Source organism: Octopus bimaculoides, chromosome 4, assembly GCF_046866305.1.
Source record: "Octopus bimaculoides isolate indiv1 chromosome 4, ASM4686630v1, whole genome shotgun sequence".
Taxonomy (NCBI): Eukaryota; Metazoa; Mollusca; class Cephalopoda; order Octopoda; family Octopodidae; genus Octopus; species Octopus bimaculoides.
The window spans coordinates 5716069-5743603 of record NC_142931.1 but is presented as its reverse complement, the minus strand read 5'-3'; the positions used below and the strand labels follow the sequence as shown (position 1 = coordinate 5743603).

General features: G+C 38.5%; 1 long non-coding RNA gene across 1 annotated transcript in view; it reads right to left on the bottom strand.

Moving 5' to 3' along the window:
* Window positions 1-1261: 1261 nt before the first annotated feature.
* LOC149135890 (uncharacterized) overlaps window positions 1262-27535 on the bottom strand; it is a 46038-nt gene continuing 19764 nt past the window's right edge. Inside the window, exon 2 of the long non-coding RNA XR_016241357.1 lies at window positions 1262-5576. This is a non-coding gene — a long non-coding RNA (uncharacterized LOC149135890). The remainder of the gene's footprint in view (window positions 5577-27535) is intronic.

Genomic DNA, 27535 nt, shown 5'->3' with positions numbered 1-27535 from the left:
ACTATCAAACGGGATAATTCCAGCGCTATCCATGTCGCATCTTATAGATGAAGAGCGTTTCCATTTTCCTTACTATCTCTTTGGCTATTCAGGTTTCCTTTAATTCTCATCTAATCTGATATTTCGAGGTTCTGTCCCGATTCTTGGAAATTCTGCCGTTAATGCATGTTAGCAATAACAATTAGTATCGCTGATGTTTAAACTCGGATTGCTAAAACGTCAGATAGCTGAGCGATTAATGTCTAGGTTGCAAGCGCTAATTTACTTTGGAATTTGAAAGAAAACATGTTTAGTTTCGATTTTCCGACGCAAGGGTGAAATGTCTGTGCCTAAATCACAAGAAAACATTGGAGATAGGTTTGAACTCGTGGCCCCTTAGTTCATTATATAATCGTCTGGGCATTATATTCCTTATTACTGGTTGGCCTCTGTTAGGCCAGTAAGGAAGTAGTCATGAAAGTTGATATAGCTACAAGTGACGTCTAAAGTTTAAATAGATATCGTTGTATCATACTTGTTGACGTAAATCTACATCTCACCAATGTCATTTTTAATGATTGCTAAATTTCATTTCATTCTCAGGGTACATATTTTTACATGGCGCAGTGGGAAAACAAACGGAAATAATTGCTGTTTTTTAGGCGATAAATAGGACCACACACGAGCACTATTGTCCACGAGTCTTCTGATTGCGCACTCGCGCTTACATTACACACACATACACACGCACGTACACACACACACACATCTCATAAACACAAAGAGCATATGTATTAAATAGTTATTACAGTTTTATTAAATAACAAAATATATATTCGCATAGGCAGAGACAGCGCTATTGTACAGAAATTTGCTTGACGACCACGGAGTTTCTGGCTCATTCATTTTTGCGGCCCTTTGGGCAGCTGAGTTCTATTATAGCTCCGGCCTGATCTGTGAGGGAAATGGGTGAGTGTACGTGTACATACACACCGTCGGTACAGGTAAGGCAGGAAAGCATTGATTTCAACAGTTGATCGCAACCTACTTCATATAAATTCAGTTCAACGCCAGCTTACATCACTTACCAAGCCTTATAGATATTTTTACTCCTAAAATGTCAGTAGACTAACAAGATCTGTAGTGTTGAGAAGGCAGCGAGCTGGATGAAACGTTAGCACGCCGGGCGAAATGCTTAGCGGTATTTCGTCTGTCTTTACGTTCAAATTTCATCGCGGTTGACTTTACCTTTTATCCTTTAGGGTTCGATAAATTAAGTACCAGTTGCGTACTGGTGTCTATCTAATCGACTGGCCCTCTTCCCTTAAATTTCGGGCCTTGTGCCTAGAGTAGAAAAGATCTGTAGAGTTGAGATATTTAATTACGGCACTTTAGTGGTGAATTCAAACCTTGCTGTGGTCAACGTTACCTTTGCTATTCCGCCATGGATAAAAAATGAGAAGTTTTAGTTCCAAATCAGCACTCAGTCTTAAAAGAATAAAGTCTATGATATAAAAGCAGAATGAATAGTTTTTTTTTTTTTATCAGCATGTCTTTCCTACTTTTAAGATAAAGTGTTATTTGAAAATAATGTGACTACAACATTTTAGGTAAGTTAGCTCTTGGCTCAAGTAAGTACCCACTGGAAACTGGGGTCTGAATCTACTCAACTAATTTAGTTCCTATATTAAAACTCAAAATGTTCACTTTGAAAATAAATAAATAAATAAATAAATAAGTAACGCAGTCCACACGTTGAGCGCCTGATTAAATAACCGACTATATTGAGTTACGTCCCTTTGCATTCTGGATTCGAATCCTTCCAATTTCCAGTTAACAGTTTTATTTTTCCTGGTTCGATAAAGTACTGAGGTCTGTTAACTTAACGTTCTCTGCCAATATGCTTATCATTCATCAAAACTTATTATCCAATAAAACATTCCATTTACACATAGATATTCAATTCTTCATAGCTCTATGCTGTTGTTTCTGCTGCTGCTTCGTAAACGGTTTCTTACAAAAATTGTTGGTATTCTTCTTCGTATTACACCTTTTTATTGTTTTGGTTGGTATGAAGCTTGCTTCCTGACCACATGGTTCTGGGTCAGTCCGTGGCACCTTGGGCAAGTGTCTTCTGCTGTAGCGTCTTGAGTGGATTTGGTAGAGGGAAACTGAAAGAAGCCTGTCGTGTATAAGATAGATATATAGATAGTTGTGTGCATGTGTGTGTACCCCACCAATGCTTTACAACCGATGTTGGTTTGCTTACATCCCCGTAACATAGCGGTTCAGGAAAAGACACCGATAGAAGTACCAGGCTTAAAAAAGAAAAGTACTGGAATCGATTCGGTTAACAACTCCAGGCGTTACTCCAGCATGGCTACAGTCTAATGACTGAAACAAGGAAAAGGCAAACCTATGCATTTTCATTTGTTTATTAATTTATTTTCACGAAAACAAAATTAAGCAACACACACACACACACACACACACATCGCCAGACACGCATAGAAGAACGCGCAAACACATACAAAGCACACACACACCAATTCCACATCAATTTCTATGCTTTATTCCGCTATTCCATTTCCAAGTCCGTCAATACCACCGTCGTTTCGTTCCGCTAAATGCTGTGAAGTAATTTATTTTGTGAATTACCAAAAATATTTAGCTTTGATTTTGCTATCAGTTCTCTCTGGTCGGCTTCCCAGGCGATGCCAGTGATTGAAATGGCTTTTATTGTGTCTACACACTACACTTAGTCAGTCTCTCACTTCTTTTTTTTCTCTCTCTCTCTCTCATACACATAAACAGTCTCCCTCCTTCCCTCTCCATCTCTCTCTCTACAAGTTTATTTTTTATGGTGGCCAACATGGTTTGTCTGCACCACAGAGAATTTACTTGATGGCCATGCTGTTTATTATTGTTTTTTTTTTTATAAATGTTCTTGTTTTTCGTTTTTACAACAGCGATGTTGATAGAACAATGGATGGATGGATAGATGGTAGTAATAGGAAGAGATTTTTCTTTCCTGCTGCTTTCCCCAATTATTATTACTATTACTACTACTATTATTATTATTGCCTCTTTTGTGTAAAAAGCGCAATATAGTTTTTTTTTCTCTTTTACCATTATATATATATATATATATATATATATATATATCGAGTATGTATATATAAGCTTTCATGTCTAACTCCAACCGTTCTTTGCTGTTTTTATCAATTTCTGACTTTGGGCTGTAAAGTTATACCAATCTGAGCAGGCCTTATAGAACTATTTTAGTTTGGTTCTCTGCTATAATGGTCTTTTTTTACTATCAATCAATCAAACTCTCTCTCTCTCTCTCTCTCTCTCTCTCTCTTTCTTTCTAATATATCAATCTACGTACCTGTTAGTCTATCCATACCTATCTATATCTAATCTATCTGTAGATATAGCTATCTGTAGAGTAAATATGTGCTTGTATGATATAAAACATTCTTTTTGTAAAGTGTTCTCGTACATGATTTTGCTATTTGTCCACTCCCCGCCTGCTTTTATTTGAACAGAGCATAGTTAAATTAGCTGTTATATATTTTATTTCACGCTATTGGTTTCATGAATAATTTCACAATGTAGAGTCAATCTCTAAATATAAAAATTAAAAGAAAAAAAAGACAGAAAACCTGGAAATAGAATTTTGGTCAGTTCTTCAAATTCATCTATATGTAAAAGAATTAGACAACCATGACATACGAAACTGCTGCGTCTGAGTAAATATTTCGCTATTTTTCAGCAATACACACACACACACACACACACACACACACACACACACACACTATATATATATATATATATTTACTCTTTTTTACTTGTTTCAGTCATTTGACTGCGGTCATGCTGGAGCACCGCCTTTAGTCGAGCAAATCGACCCCAGGACTTATTCTTTGGAAGCCTAGTACTTATTCTATCGATCACTTTTACCGAACCGCTAGGTTACGGGGACGTAAACACACCACCATCGGTTGTCTAGCGATGTTGGGGGGACAAACACAGACGCACCAACACATACATATATATATATATATACACATATATACGACGGGCTTCTTTCAGTTTCCGTCTAACAAATCCACTTACAAGGCTTTGGTCGGCCCGAGACTATAGTAGAAGACACTTGCCCAAGGTGCAATGCAGTGGGACTGAACCCGGAACCATGTGGTTGGTAAGCAAGCTACTTACCACACAGCCACTCCTAGCAAAAGTATTTGTTACTCCACCCGGTTTGCATATTCAAACATATACCGGGTGTATATAGGATGGCTGAAAGTAATACAAATGTAAGCATAACCCTTTTATAAGCTGACGCAGGTTACCCAAAGTGCGCATATTCGTAAAGTTTTCTTCTATATATATTTAACACATAAAGCGCGATGGGCCACGATCGTGGCCGAAGGAACAGGTCGACAGGCCTCAATTGTGGCCCAGATGGAGGCATTTAATTTATGGGCTGTTGTTGAGGTCTAATGTCACTAAAACACTCTGATACCCGCCAGAATGCACGAGGACTAATAGGTCAACTGATGCCTTTTCAGGCGATACAAAGCTTGCCACTATTATATACTAGCAAAATATTTGAACTATTTTTTTGTTTTTTATGACTGCATGGTAGTCTCATTTTCATAAAATGTACCCAGCAGTCTATGCTATCGAAGTGCAATTCACTTTGTGTTATGTATTTGCGTCATCATTAAATGTAAATTTCGATTTCCCTTTCAAAGAATTTAGAATTACATTATTATAACAAATTCTTCATAGCCACTTTCACCTCACCTTTGTCCTCGAAGACCCATTTTAAATAGACGAAGCAGGTGACTGCTGAAGGGCATCAGGTCCATGTTTTTTGGTGGTTGGAGGACCAATAACCAGCTCAGTTTTCCGATTACCCGATTTGTTGTCAAAGAGATGTTTGTTCGCGCAGTGCCTTGGCGAATGTCGATTGTTTTCAGTTTCTTTTCGATCTTTTTTCCGATGCCTTCTCTAAGCCTTTTAAGTGTCTCAAGGTACATTCCACAGTTCAATATACAGTTGCATTTCAAAACAAAAAAAATGTCTTAAGGAGAATAACGCCGTTGTTATCCCTCCAATACAGTTCTCACGATTTTCTCTTACGATCACCGTCTCCTGAATTCTAGGTCAGTATTGCACCTCTTCTCCATGGCTTATGGACTGATTTTTCATTACTGGATCAAAAATAATTACGTCCACATTTTATTATCTGCGATCCGATCGGGAGAAGACGCGTCGCTATTAGCAGATTGGTGAGAATTTCCATTCTTGTTTCATTTAAACGGGGTGTCCATATCGATTTTCGTATTTTGTACACATATTCCGATACCTGAAATCTTCCATCTTTTGTATTGCATAATGACCGTAGTACAGTTGCAGAGCAAGTTCACGGATTGCAATTCGTCCGTCAGCGCTCATCAAGTTGCCCACTCGATGGAGATTTGTGTGAATAGCCGCAGCTGATGGTCTTCCACTGAGTGGTTTGTCACTGATGCTCGTCTCTTCTTCGATGCACACCTCCAGACAGAGTTTATTCTGTTTCCCTACAGCCAAAATGGTAGGGGAAAAAATCAATAATCATAGAAATGGTGGTGTCACAATAGGGGTAAATAAGATTTTACCGAATCTCTCTCTCTCTCTTTCACACAAATACACACACTCTCTCTATATGTATATATATATATATATATATATATTTGAACACACAAACACACACATGCTTACGTATGCATAAATATATGCGCACCTATGTTTAAATATTTATACATATCTGCATATTTATGTTTATAAATATATAGTATATAGTAACAGGAATCCTTGAATGGAGTTGGTAAACTGTATCGCTACACGTGTTTCCACAAGTCACATGTCTCTTAAGATCACAGGCTGTATTCCTAGGATGATTACGGTGTAGGCCGTAGACTGTGGCCGGCATAATGGAATAGGAACTTTATTCAAACTTCTTCGTAAACAAATTTAGAAGGTTGCTGAGGACATACGTAAGCTCGCAAGGAATGAAGCCAGTATGCTCCGTTGGATGTGTAATGTCAATGTGAATACCCGTCAGAGTGTATCTTGAGAGAAAAGCTGAACATTAGAAGCATCAGTTGTGGCGTGCAAGAGAGACGATTGCGCTGGTATGGACATGTGGTGAGAATGGAGGAGGATAGCTGCGTGAAAAAATGCCACACCCCAACAGTTGAGGGAACCCGTGGAAGAGGTAGGCCCAGGAAGACCTGGGCTGAGGTGGTGAGGCAAGACCTTCGTACATTGGGCCTAACCGAGGCGATGACTACTGACCGAGACCTTTGGAAATGTGCTGTGCGTGAGAAGACCCGGCAAGCCAAGTAAGATCGTTGCCAGTGCCCCTGGACTGGTTCTTGTGCGGGTGGCACATGAGATGCACCATTTTGAGCGTGGCCGTTGCCAGTACCGCCTGACTGGCTCCTGTAGGATTTTCGAGCGAGATCGTTGCCAGTGCCCCTGGACTGGCTTGTGCGGGTGGCACATAAAAGACACCATTTCGAGCGTGGCCGTTTTCGTGCGGGTGACACGTAAAAGCACCCACTACACTCTCTGAGTGGTTGGCGTTAGGAAGGGCATCCAGCTGTAGAAACTCTGCCAAATCAGACTGGAGCCTGGTGTTGCCATCCGGTTTCACCAGTCCTCAGTCAAATCGTCCAACCCATGCTAGCATGGAAAGCGGACGTTAAACGATGATGATGATGATGATATATATATATATATATTATACATACATACACACATACACACACACACACAGTTTATATATTATATGCACACGTATTTATATACAATATATATCTATAAACAAAAATGTATATAATAATAATTATTATTATTCAATCCAAGGAAAAAAGACAATTTCCTTCAAAGGGATAGAAAACAGCGAATTTTCACTGGTTCTTCAGTTAAATGCCACAATATAGTAGAGAAAATATGCAAATATCAAAGGAAATAGAGAAATACAATTGACATATAAATTTATTAATGTTGTAATATAATATAATTATACTACAAAAAGATATAATATAACAAATAATTAAAACAGATATATATCCTACGATTTGTTTCAATTCATATTCACTAATGAATTTATAAAATATTCATATTTATGCATATGAATCTCGTCAGGATAATATTTGTCTAAAACACAAAAATTTCATGCAAGGACCCATTGGATGGCTTTTCATCATAAGGATTTTGACAAAAGTTGTCAGGACACTATTTTACATGATTATTCAATCAGATTAATGATCTATTGTCAGGTTCTTCCAAGATTGAATTATCCATGACTGCTCGTAGCAAACCTGGAGGTGACATTCAGATCATCTTTTCGTATGATACGCTTTACTCTCTTACATTACGTTGTGTACACATCTATATAAGTGCGTACTCACATTCACACATTATATATATATATATATATATATAAGAACAGAAAACCCAGCTTACAAGATTTTCTGAAGGACTCTAACCCCGAAATAAAAGATGAAAGAAATGCAATTTGTTTCTTGTATCTTGCACAGTTTTGGCTTTCAAAAATTAAGATAATTTATATATATTAGACAGTGCTTCATACAAACTATACAACGCATAAATACGCGCGCGCGCACACACACACACACACACACACACACACACACACACACACATACACACACACACACACACACACACACACACACTTGTGTCTTTTGTACATTATATACTTCCATACACGCCCTTCTTGCCACGTTTATGGATCACTGGATTGCCTCTCTTCACATTTTTTCTTTATATTCAAACATCTGAAGAACTTTAATCTCTTCCTACTCTTAGATTATACCCACCCCAACTGTCTCTTTTCACCAGAGTAATATAATCAATCAAATCGATCGCTGTCTTCCCTCTTTTGAGTAAAAGCCTTCTTTATTTTGCTCCATCAGTTTCTGTCTCATGATTCAAATTTCCATTCTATGTCAGAACTATGTCGTTCATTCCTACAGCACTAATCATTGTTGTCTGCTGTGTATTGGAATCCTTTCACAGATGTTTTCTGATCCCTTTCTTGTCTCTAGTAGAATTTGGTTGGGGCATCAAGACGATTTCAACGATTTCATAAATTTGAAGATGTCCTTCAAATTATTTTTTTCAGACCAATTTTGTGGTTTTCTTCGAAATAAAACCATTTATAGCAATATATAAAATGTTGGCTTCAATGTGTCAGAAATGTTTGCCATCTCAGGGAAGCGTAGTACTTGGAAGATGGATGTTCAGTAATTATAGACCTCCATCAATAAATTAAGAAACATGTTGGTTCTACGCCATAACACGAGATAAACGATGAATAATTCCTTTGGTTATACGAGACGAGTTTATATCTTATAAAAGTTACTTGGCGTACAACGGCTGACTGGAATTGGTGGATGGGATTTAAATTTGACTGATTAAAGACGAAATATTGTTTGTCATCCTATGACAGATGAATAAGGAATGTACTGAGTACACTGTTTGCTTACGTGTGGTTGGGTGGAGGAAGAGATCAAAATGTAATATTTTCTATTTCGAACGACGTAGATGCTGCCAGACACGAACAGCATCTCTGAAAATGGTGACGGAAATTCTGTTGGATCAAGAATATATTTTCTATTGAAGCAACAACTAACCCAAAGCAGAAATAGTGAAAGTTCCACGAAACACAGAGAGAAACCATTCCATCAGCTGCACAGTTCTAACAGCTGCATCATCTGCAACTTCAATAATGGTAGCAAAACTCCATATGTCGGCAGTTTGGGAATTGAAAACGATGAAGTGTTACAGCAGAGAAGAAACACATTCCCTTCTCTTATAAACTGACATACATTTCACATTGGAGGGTAAATATAGGAATTCTCTTTAGAAAATATTCTTTTAGAGTAACGTTTAGTGAAAGAACTAGTTTCTATGTACTTTATCGATCTTAGATTTTCCATTGATGGCTAATTTTACTAGAACGAATGTAGTCAAGATTGCTTGTTGACTTTCCCTTTCTGACACTTTCAGAAGCAAATACAGTAGGAACAATAGTCTAATTACACCTTTAAGCCGAATACGTTGTTGTTGGTGTTGTTGCTCTGGGTGGTGTTACAGTTGTTTGTTGATAGTAATGGTTTCTATTTTGGGTAATCATTGTTCAATAATGTTGTTGCTGATGGTGATTGATGAGAATGCAATCGACAACAACGATGACGACAACCAAAATGGCGACGGCAGAATTTGTGATGAGATGTTATATTGTTTCAGGAGCCATTGTTGTTGTTGTTAATCTTTACTGCTTTTATCACTGTTGTTGTTCTTGTTGTTGTTGTTGTTGTTTATAAAGAACAGTGATGTCGTAATTAAAATTGAGTGACTTCTTTTTTCTGTCAACTGTACGTGTTGTCGTTTCACTTTTCTACTCTGATCAGTCACGGCTTCTTATATTCCTACGACTACTACTGCAGTGTCGCTGCTGTTTCTATTAAAACACATGTCATTTACATTGAGAATTGTCGACTCTCATTCATAATTCTGTTGCAGAAGCTGATGTTTAATTATACTTCCAGAGACAAATATGTGACGAACACACACGTTTATCACATTATTACACAAATATATGAACATAGTTAAACCATACGTACAATTGCAACAGATGTTACTCAGGGACTAATAGTTTCGTGCCGAAACACAATGCGAATGTTATTCAGTATTGCTTGTGTTGGAATCTATGTTTCCCTTGTTGCTCCATTGTTGTTTCAGTTTGGAATATATATTAATATAAATTCATTTTCGTGCTTGCAGAGAAACATGATCTCTTTTCCCTTATTAAGTGTATATAGCGTGAGGTGAGGATGAATTTTTCTACGATGCTAAGGAGAAAATTCTGAAATATTTTAAACAAGAGGATACATATTGTGTTCTATGTTTTCTCCCTCTATATCCCAGATGCGCTTAGACAGGAACGTTACTTTCTTCTGTTAATGTTTCGGAACGAGTTTGTGTTTTTTTTGTATATTTTACACACACACACACACACACACACACACACACACACACCTTTGAAGGGTTTGTTGCTTGCTAGATGAAGTTTTCTTTTTGATCTGACTTGCAATAGTTTTCGCTTTATAGAGTATTTTTATGCAGTTTACACTTAACACATGTAGACACCAACATCATCAACCACGTGGTCTAACTTAACACACCACCTCCTCCTCCTCCGTCGCCGCCTCAACATGATCCTACCACCATACACTACGTTTGTAGGTAGGGCGCCTGTTGCTTTGATCTTCGTAGTGATCATACAGAATACATTTATAGCAGAAATAAAAGTGATAGCGGTGCTAGTGTTAATAATGTCAGATTACGTGTCAAATTAGCTGACATTTAAATAATAAATGGTGAACTGTAATATGTTAATATAATTCCGTGTACATGTATCACAAGATCAATATACATGCTGAATGTTCCATAATTATCTAGCTTTAATAGGGAAGATTAATATGTATCCCTTGGAATTTCCACAGGCGCAACTAGTTTATATTCACTTATAAACACCTTTACATTATAAAATACTTACTACAAAATTGATTGGCTTCAGATTGTTATTTGATTTATTGTACTAAAAATGATTTATTTAAAACACATCCGTTCATGAATGCGTCCCGTTCGCATTTAGCTAAATAATTGCTCATGCTAAAATTGCTTTTGAAATCCCTGCTAATGGATTTTGCATGCAGTCTTGATGTATTTTTAGAAATTCTCGCACCTGTGTACAGGTTGATGGATATTTCGAAATTTCTCGATTTGGTTCGTTTAGTTTCTTCGAACAACCGACGTCGTTTTACTTCGCATTTGGCATGGATAGCCTACTCATGCTCTAAGTATTGTATTTTACTTGTATCGGTCATTAAACTACGGTCATGCTGGAGCACTGCTTAGAAATACTTTTAGTCTAATGAATCGTTCCTAGTACTTATTTTTTTAGAGTCTGATACTTATTCTGTCAAACTGCTAAGTCACAGAGACGTATCCACCAACAACGACTGTCAAGTGGTGAAGGAGAACAGACACAAAGACACATACATATTGAGATTCTCTCTCACACACACACACACACGCGCGCAAGCGCGCGAGGGGTTTCTTTCAGTTTACGTCTACCAATTCCAGTCACGAGACTTTGGTTAGCCTGAGGCTATAGAAGAAGACACTTGACCAAGGTGCCACCCAGTCGGATTCTGAACCCAGAATCATGCGGTTGATTAGCAAGCTTCTTATCACACAGCCACGTCTGCGCCTATATTATGTATACCTGAAGGGCTTTAAGGAGGCCGAAAGCTTAACTGTTCATTAGTCTGTGAAGGATTATAGACGTTTTCAACAACTGGTAACTTAAATGAAATTTTGGATTAAAGCGGCAGATATTGTTAGCTGGAAGTCTTGAAAAACACAGAAAGAATTTTTAATCTGTCGATAATGTCAGTTTCTAATATGCTGTGATTTTGCTTAAGCCCTTTCGATCAGTATGGAACAGAAGGCATTGTCGATATTTTATCAACAATTTTCGACGTTGGGCAGTCTTTTTTCCTCTCCATTTGGATCCCTTTTTAGCTTTCTCAATATTCCATCTCCAGCTATTTTCGGGGCATCCTCTCTTCCGCCTCCCTTGCGGGTCCCATGTTAGAGCTTGACGTGTCAGGTTTCCCCGCGCGAAGGCATTCCTCTCCCTGATCTTGGTTTTTAATTGCCATCGATGCGTCTGTAACTTTGGTTTTTGTTCTAGGTAGTGGTGTTGACCCTAAAAAACAACATTCTCTCATTTGCGGAGAGATGGTTCATATTATTCTACCCTCCATCCTTTCACCTGTACGGTAGGAGACCCTAGAAGTCGCCTGTACTCCACTGGCAGAGTCCTCAGGGATAACTTTTGGCACAATTTGAAGAATTTTCTCCGAAACGTGCTTCTATAATATCGACATAGAATCTGCACCAAAAGATTAAGAACAGAATAATCTTCGGTGTGAATACCATCGAGTTCGATTCAAATTCTTGAATAAAGTTTTTTTCGATAAAAAAAAAAAGAAAAGCATTTGATTCATTAGTCACATATTTGATTTAGTGGTGGTCAGAATATAAATGCCTGAAGGTCAGGAAATTATTTTTATGTTCTGTGATTAAAAAGTCTTTCAATGTTTCTCAAGACTTCCAGCTAACAATATTTGCTGCTTTAATCCAAAATTTCATTTAAGTAACCAATTGTTGAAAACGTCTATAATCATTCACAGACTAATGAACAGTTAAGCTCTCGACCTCCTTAAAGCGCCGCAGAACTTTACTTTTTCAATCGATAGAAACCCTCGCTTCTGTCCATTTCTATCAGCGCGACAAACATCTGTCGATCGATCTTTCAAAGACTTTAATGTATTTTAATTTGTAAACGAATAGGCATGCTCGTCGAATATTGCACGAAAATAATGTAGCAATAAGTTTTGTTAAAGAACATTTATGATCTTGATATTCTGAAAAGGATATTCAGTAACAAATTTTGTCTACCCGGTCTTAAACCACACTTCAGTTTATTAAAAACGGAATCCTTGAAAGTCTTTCTACCCAATTTTCTCCCAAGTACCACCATCTAAACCATCCGTCAGTTGGTGCAAAGGTTTCTTTAAACATTTCCATTGCAAAGTCTGGCATTCTGGACCATCAGCCGTCGATAAATCAGAGCGTTCGCTTCACGAATATTGCCGAGCCAGTTTAAACGCTAATTCAATTTAGTTATTTGTGAGCAGATTGTAGTGTTAACTTTTATATTCTTTGCAATGTTTAAATCAATAGACTTTCGGTGATTGCGGCGCTCAATGTTTATCGATAATATCTTTTTCCAATTCTTTTATCTGACTTTTCTGTTTTACTGATGTCTAAGAATTCGCTAGGGTTCATATATTTATATAATGAGACACACCTTGATAAACCCATAAACATTCACAAATATGAAGTCTCACACACACATATATATATATATATATATATATATATGAAGTCTCACACACATATATATATATATATATATATATGCGCACACACATGCAAACGTACACACACGCACATTTACACATCGCACGTATATAAAGAGCCGTAAAGATCAGTCGTATATTAAAATTACAATATTCAATATATCCTAAGTCGTATTACATGCGCAGACTGAGACATACAGAAAGAGACCCATGCTTACATATGTCAGTTATTCCATCGGTGTCCGATGACCACAAAGTTTCTGTTCTCAGCTATGAGAGCGCATGTGACTCCGCAGTTCAAAACCGGAAGCACAAAAGCGCTCACAAATGTCACAACGATAGTCTATTGACTGCATTGATGCGGATGTTGCCTTCTAACGTCGTATATTTGGGGGGGGGGGGGTGCAGCATCGAGACGTTGTCGCCGGTCCTCTTAGAAGGCTGTTGGTGAAATGAGAGACTTCCACGCTGATCTGTCAACGGCCGAGATTTCGAATTCACGTGGACTCGTGCCGCCCCATTTGAGGTTACTTTTCAGAGTGTCTTTGCACCTCAATTTAGGTCTTCCTCGTTTGCGTGAACCCCGTCTGAGCTCGCCGTACAACAGCTGTCAGAGTAAACAGTTGTCAGTCATTCTGATGGCATGACCAGTCCAGCGTTCCTGAATGCTTCGACAACATTGACTCAATACTTGTTGAACAAGCTCTCTCCAGCACTTCTTGGTTTGCCACACTGTCCTACCAGCGAATGTCCAAGATCCTGCGCAATGCCCTTGTATGAAATTGTTACAGTTGTTTGATGTGCTGACGGTATGGGATTCATGTCCGACATCCATAGAGTAAGTTAAGAAACGACTACAACCTTGTAGATCTTGAGCTTTGTCGATAGTCTGATGTCATTCTGCTGGGTGACTTTCACTTTCAAGTGCTTGGTTGGCTTTGTGGTTTCTGGATAAAATTTTGCTGTCCAATGATCCATCGGGTGAGATTGTGCTGCCAAGATACCTGACACTCTCCACACACTTAAGACGGACTCCCTTAATGGTAATGTTCGGCTGGGGGCGGATTGTGTTCGGTGTTGCTTGGACTAAGACCTCAGTTTTCTCAAGGCTGATGGTCAGTACAAAGAGCCTCGATGCTTCTGCAAAGCAATCAACTATGGTCTGCATGTGACTTTCCTTGTGTGCCGGGAGATAATGTAATCAATAAAATGCCTGTTTCGAATGCAGATTCATCCATGGTGTCTGATACTTATCAATCTGGTTGTACTCAGCGCATTCATTTTCCCAATTCTATGCTTCCCTATAACAGCTCTCCACCGCTCCTCGTCCCGGCCGGCCGACTCGGGCGTTGAAGTTCTGTTTCAGTGATAAGCTTTTCCACTGTATTGGTTCAAGCAGAGAGTCGACGGTGGTTCAAAACAGCCGTCTGAGCGATATTTGATGTATATACTCAGGTCTAGGACTTTCACTGTATAAAGTAGGACTTGTGAGAAGAACAAGTTGAACAAGACGTGAGCGAGTACGCAGCCCTGTTTCACGCCATTGGAAATGTTGAAAGAGTTGGTGCAGTCACCATTGCAAAGAACGTGACCGGTTATATTATCATGAAAGAGTTTTATAAAGTTGGTGAACTTGTGTGAGCAACCCAGCTTAATCAGGATGGTCCACAAAGCTTCTCTGATGACTGTATCAAAACCATTCATCAGGTCTGAGAACACAGAGTACAAATCCATCCTTTGTTCAGTACATTTGTCCTTGATTTGACACACAGCAAACACCATATCTATATGGTCAGGGCGGAAGCTACACTGAGTTTCAGGCAAATTGCTCTCAGAAACGCTAGTTATGAGCTTGTTGAAAAGTCAGGATTTTTCCAGCAATGGCGTGCCGGGAAATGCCCCTGTATTTCCCGAAGTCTGATTTGGTTCTTTTGTTCTTGTAGACTGTAATTATAATGGCGTCTCACAAGTCTGTTGGAATACTCTCTTCCTCCCAAATAGATACAAGGAGGTCATGGAATTTACTGAAAGCCGTGGTACCAAATGCCTACTACAGTTCTGTAGAAATTCCATCCCGGAGCTTTACACAGTTCATTTCTTTTATGGTAGCATTGACCTCTTCTACACTAGGTGACAGGTCGAGGTCTTTGAGTAGAGGCTTCTGGGATATTTGCTGCAATGCTTCCTGGTCGACAGTGGATGGCAGATTTAGGGGTTGGTTGAAGTTCTGCTCCCTTCAAGCCCTGATTCCTTCTTTGTTTTTGATAACGGGTGTGTCATTAGCAGACATCAATGGGGCTGTTCCACTTCTGGAATGGTTGTAAATGGCCTTGATTGCACTGTACATCCTCTTGGAGTTGTTGGTGCCAGCGTAGAGTTGCACGTCTTCAGCTTTCTGGCCCCACCATCTATCTTGTATGTTGCGAAGCACTCTCTGGGCTCTGGTTTAACAGTCCCTGTATCTGTTGCGCCCTGGTGGGGAGGGCAACTTCGTTGGTTCTACCAATCAGTTTAGGCCTTTCTCTTATCATCGAACAGTGCCATCAAACCAGTCCTGATGAAGCTTTTCGTCTCAGTCTAAAGCTGTTCTTTCTCTTTCTCTTTCTCTCTCTCCCCATCTCTCTCCCCCTCTCCCACTCTCTCTCTCTCTGACGACTTCTTTGAACTTATTCCACTTTTCCTCTGGTCTATCAGTTAGTGGTCCTATCACCTCGAAGTTGTCATCAAAGCTGAACTGGAACTCTTACCAGTATTTGGCTGAAAGCAGTCTGGCTGTGTTGAAGGCCAGTCTTATGAGCTTTGACTGCTTGTGATGCTGAGGAGTTAGGCGGATGTTGAGCTTTGCTTTTATGAGTCTGTGGTCAGTCCAGCAGTCCGCTCCATGCACTGCCCTTGTAAAAGTATGCCGCTGTTGTCGCGCCGCCGGGAGATAATGTAATCAATAAAATGCCTGTTTCGAATGCAGATTCATCCATGGTGTCTGATACTTATCAATCTGGTTGTACTCAGCGCATTCATTTTCCCAATTCTATGCTTCCCTATAACAGCTCTCCACCGCTCCTCGTCCCGGCCGGCCGACTCGGGCGTTGAAGTGGTCTAGTATTACAAGCTTGTCGGTACAGGTTTGTCACGTAGTGCAGTGTCCTAGTCAGTACAGGACTACTTTCTGATCTCTTCCGTGCACATCATGATAGTACACGCTCATGATAGTGATGAAGCGTTTATCGCTGAGAGGTAGGTCAATTTTCATAGGCATTTCATTTACGGTAATAAGAAGGCTGGGAATCTGTTTCAGGAGACTGGACTTGATGGCGAATCCAACCTATGTGTAGTTTGTCCTCATGTAGGGCCTTGCGTTTTCAGAAGAAAGTGTAGCTGCTGTCTCATTCTGTAAGAGACCCTTCTTCAGCCAGACGAGTTTCACTGATTGCTGCTTTGTCGATATTGTTACTGGACACTTCTTTGACAATGAGAGCTGTTCTTCTCTTAAGATTGGAGACGCCGTCTCTATCCATGAAAATACGCATGTTCCATGTACCAATGATTAGGTTATTTTCTTCTTAGTTTGAATCGACTGCAAATGGGGAATTCTGTCAGTCGCGGTTACCTGACCAACATTGTTTAGGACAAGCTTTCTTTAGGCCACCTAATCTAGGTCCCTCCCTTACTAGGGTGAGCAGTTATGTCCGAAAGAGCTGCCCAATCGCCTGGGATGCTGCCGTAGTTCTCCGCTGTCCAGTACTGGCCGCCTACGTGTAGGCTTGTGACTAGAACTTCTAGTGGTTATCTCCACCTGTCCCTTTCGGCACTTCCCTATCTCCGCAGAACTTGAGGCTGACAGGCCGAGAAGCACACACATCTCTGTGTGAAGTTGTTTTAAGTGGGAGAGCCGTTGCACAGGGAGATTTCCACTCTCTCGGTAGAATCTTGACCAGTGGCACAGAGAACCGTTACGGTTAGAAGCCTTTCCTGCTGCAGTGGGTGACCAGGACTCCATTGTCTGTCATTATGCTCTAGGCGCTCCAAAACACCTGCCTTCCTGACAGTTGGACCTCACTTGTGGGCTTTTCCGCCAAGAACCAGTTATTGCAAGCATCGGTAGACTGTGCATGCTGCAGCTACATGGAGCCGCAGTCCTACTCGGCTGTAGAAATGAGTTGCGACGTCATTGGTGCCAAGCTGTATCGGCCTTTGCCTTTACCTTGGAAGACATCTGTGGCACGAAGTGGGGATACTGGTATGCATAGGCGACTGCTGGTCTTCCATAAACAACCTTGCCTGGACTTGTGCCTCGGAGGGTAACTTTCTAGGTTCAATCCCGTGGCCAGTCATGATTCAGTATATTAAGATACTGAAACTGATTGTTTTATAAATTACGATGATAGAACATGATACGTAATATCACAATATTACAACCAAGAATGTAAACTATTATATTTATTCTTTTTGAAAAAGGTGTATCTTACCCGAAATATTACAGGATCATTAAGCAACTAATATAAGGAAATACGGTATTCTTTCTTTTTGCTTTTATGTTTTGAACTTTCCTTACATGCTTTGCCTAATTTCTAACCTGCATCGCACAAAAGCTGTTTTTGTTCCAAATGTTTATATCAAATTTAAGTTCAGATTTAATAACAGTAATTACATTACCATGAAACAATAAAGGATAGAGACTTGTGTTTAGGAAGTGGTATGTATCAACAAGAGAGAGACAGATATAAATCTTCCGCAAACAAATAAACACATGAGGCAGAGGAGCGTTCAACGTACCAAGCCAATGAAACACCCCTTAATTACACAAAATTTTTAATTGCAACGTTGGACCTCTAGCATTTGAAATTCTAAACAGAAACCGTCAACTTCCAAAACCAGTCACAAATGCCCAAAACACCGTCTACAAAAGAACAATATTTAACTTAATAAAACCACGACAAAACAATTAATGCAAAAAAGAAGAAATAAACAAACCCAAATCATTAGCCCTTATAAAACCTACCCCTAACAACCAGTCACCATGAAGTAATCTAATTAATCTATATTAAGCATTACCTTCCACATTGTTCCCGCAGTTTGGCAGATTCTATATTTTTAAATCCGTTCTAATGAAATATTCAGTTTGATCAACTATTGTTGCAGCAAAGCCACTGAACCGTGACAACGTATGCTTCAGTGGTTGCATATCAATAGAGGTTGCTCTTACAATTTTATGTCGTATTTTTAATAATATTCACATATAGTTTCCTTTACCGTTTTAGAACAGGGTCGAAATATATTTCCGATGATAATAATGAAAAACGGGGGATGGTAGTTGTAGTGGTGATGAAAATGGATGATGATTAGGACAGCAATACAAATGATGATGATGATGATGACGATGACGATCATCGTGTCTACAAAGACACCAGTAGTAATAAAATGAAATGTTTCGTTATCAACCGGATCCTCCACCTGTCTACCATAATTATTGCCTAGAACAATTAGAATTCTCTGCTACCAATTCATTGCCGTCACAACAAATCTCTCACTAAATTTACAACGAATGCAATAACAGTTACGATAATAAGTCTTGTATTTACTTTCCGCATTTTTCCAAAATGACGTAGGTATGTAATTTGGGATAGAAAAGTGCGCCATATTGAAAATGAAAGGAGGAAGATTTGAAAAAAAGCCAAGGGATTGAAATGACAAATGGACAAACAATGAGAGCGATTGATAAAGGAGAGCGGTAAAAGTACTTGGGAATACTGGAAGATGACGAGGTAAAGAAAATGAAGAAATGAGAAATTACCTGTAGGGAGCAGACAAGAAGACACAGAAAATTGCAGTCAAATCGAAATTCCAAACATTTTCATGAAGCAATAAATTCAAGAGCAGATATGGAGTTGGAATTATAGACTGGAGAGAGAAACGATATAAAGAAACTTGACAGAAAACCTAGGGAGTTGTTGACGATGTATGTTCGATTCCAGGTAGTGACAAGAATAACAACAGCAACAACATAAAAAAAACTACCTTAGAAATGAGAACCCAGGTTCGAAATTTCCCCAAGGCACCTGATGAAGGCTGGAGGGTATATCAGCCGAAACGTTGTGTTAACAACAAACAAGATGAGGACAAATATCCGTCGAATGTAAATAATTTTGCCGATTGAAATCGAATAGATGTGGCATATCAAGACGGTTACAATACCAGTGATTGTAGGAGCACTTGGAATGATTAAAAAAGGAACTGAGTCACACGTATTGAAAAGAACATTGTCGCTGTGAATTTTCTTTCCTTCTTCCCCCTTTATTTTCTTTGTTTACTTTATTCTTTATTCCCCCCCCCCCTTTCGCTATCACATGTTTTTGTAAAGGAACAATCTGATGTATTTATTTTAATGGCCTACTAATGTATAGAGTACGTTTCTCTACCTTAGGTGTCAGGAAGACACTCGGCAAGAAATGGAACAAAATTAAAAGAAGCGAATGAAAATAATAAATAAATAAATAACAAAAACAGTCCGTTATAATTAATGACCGTTGTCGGTCAAGGAGTCTTTTCACTATTTTCGTTTCGTTTTGATATTTTCTCTAATTTGCAGTCACGCTATTTGGCTTGTATTCTCTGTTACTGAATATCGAATTTATTTATAACGAGATTGTATCTTTCTTACACGACAAAATGCTAGAATGCTAATATTAATGAAGAATCCCCCCACCACCAAAATATAAATGAAAAACATTAATTAATTAAAAAAAAAACAATATACTGAATAAAATTTAAGATAGAAACATTTTAAGAAAACTCCCGAAAATGATTAACACTGAATCTTGATACTCATATTTTTATTTTTTAATTAAAATATAAATTTTTTCAGTTTTATCTAACACGAAAATATCGAAATCTTGGCATATGCCATTTGCACATGAACTAGGTCACACAATCAAAGCAAAATACACACGTGTTAGATGAGTGTATCGAACTATTTTAACCGATTTATACATATCACTCCTGCACGTTATCAAAATTCCACATTTTCCACTGTTAAACTTTAATCACAAAGAGACTTGACTAAAACCAGAAGATCCATGCAAAAATAAATAAATAAAACAAAAATATCAAGACTTATGGTAAAAAGAAGGCGCTTTAGTCACGACAATTCAATCATTTTGCTTTAGGCACAGTGTACAAGGACGGCGTTATCTTTTGTCTCCTATTTATAAAACGATAGAGTACTAGCAGAGAAAAATTTGGACCCTCTCTTCTCGAGCAGTTCGATCGATCTCGTAGAGGTTCCGATATTGGTTTGAATAAATACCAGTAGTTTATTGGAGTCGATTTTATTCCACCGTTTTTGTTTTTCTCTATGTATACTCCTCGTTTTAATACTAGAAGTTGGTATTTTGCTAAATAGAAATACTTTCGCTCATCAGTTAAATACTGAACTTTCCCAAGCATATTTTGTCGGTTGCTGGTACTTGAGTAACTAATATCCGTACAACTACCATTAATACTAACAGTTACTAACTAGACAGTAAGCAACTCTCACGTAGGCAGCTAGTTAACCGCGCTCTTACACGTTAATTACCTGCTCCTCTCACACCATGTTCAAAAACTAAATATACATACATACATACATGACTACATACATACACACGCTGCTCTTATATACTGCAGCAGCAAAAAAATAAAATAGAAAATAGCTGTATATAATCATAAAAATGCCAACTACTCACTATCGTCTCTCCTCCCTCTCACCCCCGCTAATAAAACAACAACAAAGCAATGGAGAAGTACTAAGTAACTGGCTACCAAGCAACTATAACTAATATTGGAAAGAGAAGAAAAAGCTCAGAATATGGAAAGAGATTCTCCTTAACTCACGGGGGTGAGGGGGGGGGGGGGGAACAGAGCAATGAATTAATAAAAAGTAAAGATAATTTAAAGACTAAAAATGAAATAAAGCAACAAGGCCAACACAAAAGATATATATATTTAATGGGACAACACAGCATGAAAATATCGACCGATTAAATATATTTCTATCACCATGTTGCATGCTGGAATGCAACGATAGCTACCTCTGGCTCGATTTGCCGTACCAGTTATGTTCCTAATAACACCACAAATGTAATGAAATCCGCCGAAAGAAATAATACCCAAAGAGAAAAGCTTTTGTAGAACAGCAGCAGCAGCAGTACGCCGAATCTTTGCAAACCCATTCATCTGAACGAATTCTTATGTTTTTAGCGTGCTGCTTTCACTTTAGGCACTGCCAAAATTTACCAGGTTTCAAAGCATTTCTCTTTCTTTTATTCAGCAAATCTTCCTCTCTTCTTTCCTGCTTCTTTCTTCTTCTTCTTCTTCTTCTTCTTCTTATTATTATTATTATTATTTATTATACAACGTTCTATCAGCGGCATTTATTCTTTCTTTCCCTTCTTCGTTTTCTTTTATGATTTCTTTTTCTTGCTTATTCTATTTCTTCTCAAACTGGTTTTATATGTTTCGTTTTTTCTTTCTGTCCCTCTCTTCTTCCCTTACCACCTTCATTATCAATATTGTCTCCATATGATGCCTCCCTAATTTTCATTTGCTTTCATTTTCTTCCTATTATTGTCTTCCCTACTATCACTGCAATATACTTCATCTACAACAGTTTTTCTTCATCATCATCCTCACTGTTATGTTCCTCTGAGTCATCTTTCCCTGGGCCATATATCTTCCGACAAGCCTTTGTTGGCGTTTTTATCATTTTACAAGCCATCATTTGTCAAAAACTCACCCATCATTTTCGAATGTTGCCGAATTAAGGAGCAACATTTACAGCTTATAAGCAAACAGGGAACGCGTTTGATTATCTCACACATGTTTCCAATATAAAGATCTAATTATATACGATCAGCTCATTTCTTCAGATGAATCGCATGCCTCTGATACGTTCGAGTCGAATATCAATTCATAAGGAGATATATACGTATGCATGTTATGTCATGTGTATATCCTTATATATACATATATACACACACACGCATATATATGAATATACATTCACACATACGAATATGCTCACACACACACACACGAATAGGCACACACGCACGAATATGCACTAACACGCACGAATATGCACACACGCACAAATATGCACACACGCACAAATATGCACACACGCACAAATATGCACACACACGCATAAATATGCACACACGCATAAATATGCACACACACACGCACGCATGAATACTCACACACACACACACACACACATTATATATATAAATAAATGATAGAAGTGAAGGCGTGTGGCTAAGTGGTTGGGGCTGCCTGTTAAAGATCCTAAGTTCTTGAGTTTGATACCTGACGGTAGTTATGATCTTGAGAAAGACACTTTATCTCACGTAGTTCCAGTCCACTGAGCTGGAGGAAATAAGGACAGCAGAATATGAAAAGGCTGGTCAGAGGACCAGTCTTATTCGGTATCACGCTGAATGTCCCTGAGAACTACATTAAGGGTACGCTTGTCTGTCCAGTGCCCGGATCAACTGCAACCCACGTCATTGTAACAGACGGAGTACCAGTTATATATATATATATATATATATATATATATATATACACACACACACACACACACACACATTAGTGTGTGTGTGTGTGTGTGTGTGTGTGCGTGTGTGTGTGTATACGCCTGCATGTGTGTGTATATATACGTGCATGCCAGCAAAGTTTCCGCTCGAACTGTTGAGTGAGCTTATGTCTATTCTATATTGATATAAAAATGCATCTTTCTGTCAGTATACATGCGCATACGTACCCATTAGCACTTAACAATAGCGACAGATACTAGGTGCATTAGCATGGCACTGTTCACATTCAAAGTAATAACAACGCAATTTGCTGCCTGTTGCAGTTGAGTAGGAATTGGTATTAACATCAACCATGCTTCCTGCTAAAGTTTTGGGAATCCATGGAATCGAGAGCAGATACACAACCATTTTGCACCCTCACACGCTTGACCCAACAGAATTTTCCAGACGTAGGAAGAGAGAGGTTTACACTACAGTAGGGAAATGGGGGAGATTTTATCGCCGTCAGAAAGGGCAGCGAACCTTTCTGACGTAGAAAAAAGGCTGCGAGCTGACAGAATGGTTAGGACGCTGGACGAAAGGCTCAGCGGTATTTCGCCCGTCGCTACGTTCTGAGTTCAAATTCCACCGAGGTAGACTGTCTTTCATCCTTTCGGAGTCGATGAAATAAGTACCAGTTACGCACTGGGGTCGATGCAATCGACTATCCCCCTCCTCTAAATTTTAGGCCTTGTGCCTATAGTAGAAAACAATAAAGGTAGAAGAGATGAGTGAGTGAGTAAGTGAGTGATAATAAGTGCGCATATACATAAAACTTTCGAAGTCACTGTCAACATCTTTCAAAAAATCCCAAATAATAACCGCATTAAATGTTGGTTGATTGATTGATTTCTCCAATCATGCTTCACTTCGAATAGAGAAAAGGCAAGAGAGAGAATCAGAGGGAGTTAAAGTGAACATGAGGTAGAGGTTGAGCTTCTCATATCTTGACAGTGACTTCGAAAGTTTTATGTACACTTAAACTCGCTCACTCATACATTCATCTCTTCTACCTTTATTCTTTTCTATTATAGACACAAGGCCACATTCTTCTTTTAATGAAATTTAGCCGTGATAGATTTTTGATTGTGTAGATTGCGATTATGTTGATGAAATTTGGGAAAAAAAGTAACAATTATTGCAAATATGCAAATGAGAAATTTACTATATTTAATTTTGTCGTATTGAATGTAATATTTTAAGGCAACAAATCTTTTTCTGTAAAAAAAAGTATTATTCATTTCATCACTTTGTATAAGCACCAAGAAATTTGCTAAAAGTCAAATTATAATTATTGCATGACTATTTCCTGGTAATTTCCATTTATTCCAGCTCAATTGCTGTAATGGAAAATATATGGAGCATCGATGAGGGTTACATCGTAGCAAACGCAGTCTAAGGACTTCCAGAAGAGACACGTTCTGCATTGAATGAAATAGACCGACAGATTAAGTACAAGGCTTTAAAAGATTATCTTGAATCGATGATTCTTTCGACTAAAATCCTTCAAGGAGCTGCCTCAATATGGCTGTACTCTAATGACTGAAACAAGTAAATGATGAGTGAAATGATATATTATCCTATTCTGAAGCAATAAACACATTCAATCAATCCAAAAACCAAATATCATTTAATAAACACAGAAATTAAATGTGAACTATTAAACATTTCATGCACAAAAATTAAAAGCTTCAGGCTGAAAAATAAACAGGTCTTTCTGCCTCAAGTATCGTAGGATAGTACATAGCACACTATTACACGCCATTCTCATTACTATACCTATTTGAGTAGGGAACATTCAGTAGCTCACATTTAAATCATGTGTTTATTAAAGGATATATATATATATATATATATATGAATGGGACAGACAGACGGAAGTTTGTAATTCTACATCTCTATATACAGGAACTATTACTTTTACATTATATTATATTATACTTTATTTGCGCACACAAACACACACACACACAATATGTGTGTGTAATAAACGGCCCCAGGAGTTTGTGTGTACAACTGAGATTGGATTGAATATCAGAATGGAAGAAAAACTAATAAGCTGCCGTCTTCAAGTTTCTTCGTTCGGATTCCGATTCTTAGCGAATGTTGCACGTTAATAATTAGGCTTTCTTCTCGTATAATTATATATATCATCATATTTCGACATGTGGTAGATTTAATTTCAGTTTGTAACGCCTCAGAGAATGAATTAATCATTACATATGAGACCAGCCTCCTTCCGAGAAAAACAGATTCATATTTGATATATGGAGAACTAGAAAGGGAGCACTGAGATAAAGGAAATGAAACGCAAATTAAACTCGTTGAAAGAAATAGAATAGGAATATTTAAAATCAAAACAAATGGTGAAGAGATAGCTTTATTTGTTAAGCAGTTTCAATTGTTTTTCTAAAGCAACGAAATGATTTTGTAATTATATTAATTAGTGAGATACCCTGAGGTAGAAACACGAGTATAATTGTCAGGGTGGGTGGCCGTGTCAATAGCGATGCAGATATTAACAAGGAAATGCAGTTTTACTATCGATATCGTGTGCTGTTGATATTGTTCTCGTCTAGCTCAAGGTTAACTAATAGAGTAGATTTATGATGAAAGAATTCCAGTCGTGACCACCTCGTTTTAAGGGAGTATATAGGACTACCTTCTTCTAATGTTCTTGTATTTTAAGCATCAAATGGAGGGGGCGAGACTGAAAGAGAGAGTGAGAGAGAGAGAAGGAGAAAGAGAGAAAGAGAAGTTGTGATAGGGTTTTCAACACTGTTTCTAGCAGATCGATCGTGAAGTTCACTTTGCAGCTTTTTTACCTCTGGTTCAGTTCCACTGCGTAGCATTTTGCGTTGGAACTGATCGCGGGGAACAGCAACTACCTCCATTCCGGTCGAAGGCAATATTTTTTGTATTTTAACCTTAAGGAAAGTAACTCTGGATGAGTTATCATGATGGTATTTGCGTTTCACCACTTCCATGACAATCAACATTATTTCTTTGTTAAGTACAAGTTTCGAAGCTGACCCAACGGAGAGTAGTTCAAACTACATGAAATCTTCGAGCTGTTTAAATTTACAAGTCTCCGATATCCAAGTGGCTAAAAAGTGTCGGCATAAGAGCACCCAGAAGTTATGACCTAGATATGACCCGATCCCCTAAGAATGTAAGAAGGTAAGGGCCAAAACATTTACCTGAGAGGGGGTTCGTCTGTGAAGACCTTATGCCATTAAAGCTCTCTTGAACTTTTTTTACTATTGAGACATGCTTTCTGAGTGAAATTTCGCACAGGGAATCTTTTCGAAAGCGTGAAAACACACACACACACACACACCCACACACACACACACACACACGCACACGCACACACACACACACAAACGACAAGCTTCTTTCCGTCTACCATATTCACTCACATTAATTATGTAGTGGCATGCAATGGGATTAAACCCAGAATCATGTGGATGGGAAGCAAGTTACCTGCCACACAGACACGCTTGCGCCTATGTATATACTCCTAACGGGATTGTCTGGATCTTCATCTATGGGCAGTCATTCTTAGCGATGGCGTTGCATGTTTTAGCAACATCATAATACAACAGTATGTAAAAACCTTGACTATATTTTGGTGCAGCCTCAGAGAATAATATATTCCACTGAATGGTAACATAATCGACATATTCTTTTTAATAATTTGGGGTTTCTATAACCGTCTTTGCCCCTTTTGTTCATCTGGAATTTTGTACCCATTTCCTGCTCTTAGCTTCACAAAGAATAATCTTTGAAATATAACAACTGCGATTCGAAGAAAGGCTTCCCCTTTTTGACACTAGGCCAGTGATTGGGGTGGTGGGGAGGTGCAAGTCGATTACATCGAACCCAGTACTCCACTGGTACTTATTTTTATCGACTCCGAAAGGATGAAAAGGCAAAGCCGACCCCGGCGTAATTTGAAGTCAAAACGGAAAGATGGACCCAATACCGTTCATCATTTTGTCCGGCGCACTAGCGATTCTGTCAGCCCTTCTTCCTGTTAATATTAGCATCACCCAAATGGCAGCGAGCTGGCAGAAGCGTTAACACGCTGAAAAATATGCTTAGTGGTGTTTCGTCCGTTTTTGCATTCTGAGTTCAGATTCTGGCAAACGGTGGCAGGGGTCTATAACATAAGTGTCATTTGATTCCATCGATCGACTCCCTCCTCCAAAATTGCTGGCCATGTGCCAAAATTTAAATCCAATATTGGCATCACTGAAGACTACAGCAGTCATATCCATGCGTAACATTTTGAAATGCAGAATGTTTCTTTTCAGTTGCTGGGGTATATTTGTCTTTGTACTTTTAGTAGTTAGGGTGGGGTGGCGTTATTGAGAAATGAGCATTCATTGAAAAATACCCAACCGACTCACAGAACGCTATTCCCTTCACTTTTGATAACTTGGTTCATCTGTATGTTTTGACGCCGTCGTCTGGGTTATATCAGATTATACTCAAAGGTGTATGTACTGTCTTAAAATTCTTCTTTACTCTTTGAGACAGAGACCTTCACCATCACTCTCTGGACGTTTCCTGCTGATGGGAAGGTTTTGTGGGTATTTATACCGATCAAAAATGGTACTACAGCATTGTCGCAGTCCAGCAAATGAAACAAGTAAAAGAATGGTGACTATCAAAACCAGTGAGCTTAATTAACATGAAGAATCAAAATTTCCATAAAATAAGGAAATACACGTATTCTTTCATTCGTTTATGCGTTTCAGCCCAAAGGCTGTGGCTATGCTGGACCACAGCGCAATTTGATCTGAAATATAATGGTAAATATTTGAGGTATTTAAATCCGAGTTATCC